Source organism: Macaca nemestrina, chromosome 3 (assembly GCF_043159975.1).
Source record: "Macaca nemestrina isolate mMacNem1 chromosome 3, mMacNem.hap1, whole genome shotgun sequence".
NCBI lineage: Eukaryota > Metazoa > Chordata > Mammalia > Primates > Cercopithecidae > Macaca > Macaca nemestrina.
Genome location: NC_092127.1, coordinates 182549614 through 182550488, shown reverse-complemented (window position 1 = coordinate 182550488; position 875 = coordinate 182549614).

Below are 875 nucleotides of genomic sequence, written 5' to 3'. Positions count from 1 at the left end.
GGAATCTAGGTTCCTCATCCTAATTATAACTAGAACAGCTCTACTTTTAACTTTAACAAAGCTGAAGTTCTACCTAAAAATTGGTATGCAGTCACTGGGCAGAAGGAAGAAAGGATTCCATTGCATTTTTAGAAAATGAAAGATCACTGATCATAACCAAATGTGTGTTTTGTTTTACCTATAAGGACATAGGTATCTCAGAGGGTAAAACGTAGTATTTCCTCATTTTCTACAAGACACCATAGAAACTTCTTAACTGGGCTAATCTTGCCATTGCATGCCCTTCATGTTCTGTCACTGTCACCCGTGTACTCCAAGCAAATCATGCTGCATCTCTACATGTCTGTATCTTGTTCAGCATATGCTGCCACTTTTCTATTTGGAATCTGTTTTCTCTTTCCTCAACAAAGTCCTCTTTCATAATAAAACTAAAGAGTCTCCTCCACATTCTGGCCTATCTAAGACAACAGGAATTTCACATTGTCTTACTTCCCTTGCTACTAACATAAAGATCATTTTCTTGTGCACATAGAATTTCATGTTGAGATGAAAAAAGTTCTGGAGATGGATGGTGGTGATGGTTGTGCAGCAATGTGAATGTACTTAATGCATATATATATGTAAAAATAAGTATATGGAGATGTGAAGAATAAGACAAGGTGTTTATTGTAAATTCTAGGAGTACACTGAATTTCAATGACATGTTAAAATAAGGGAGATGTGTGCAATAGGCCACAAGAACACAGAAAATAAGGTAAGTAATTTAAAGAACAAGGGAATAAAGAACATTTCCTGGAAGAAATAAAAACTGAGATTAGGCATGAAGAATATGTGTTACTTAACCAAAAGAAAAAAGTGATAAGAGATTTTAGGGA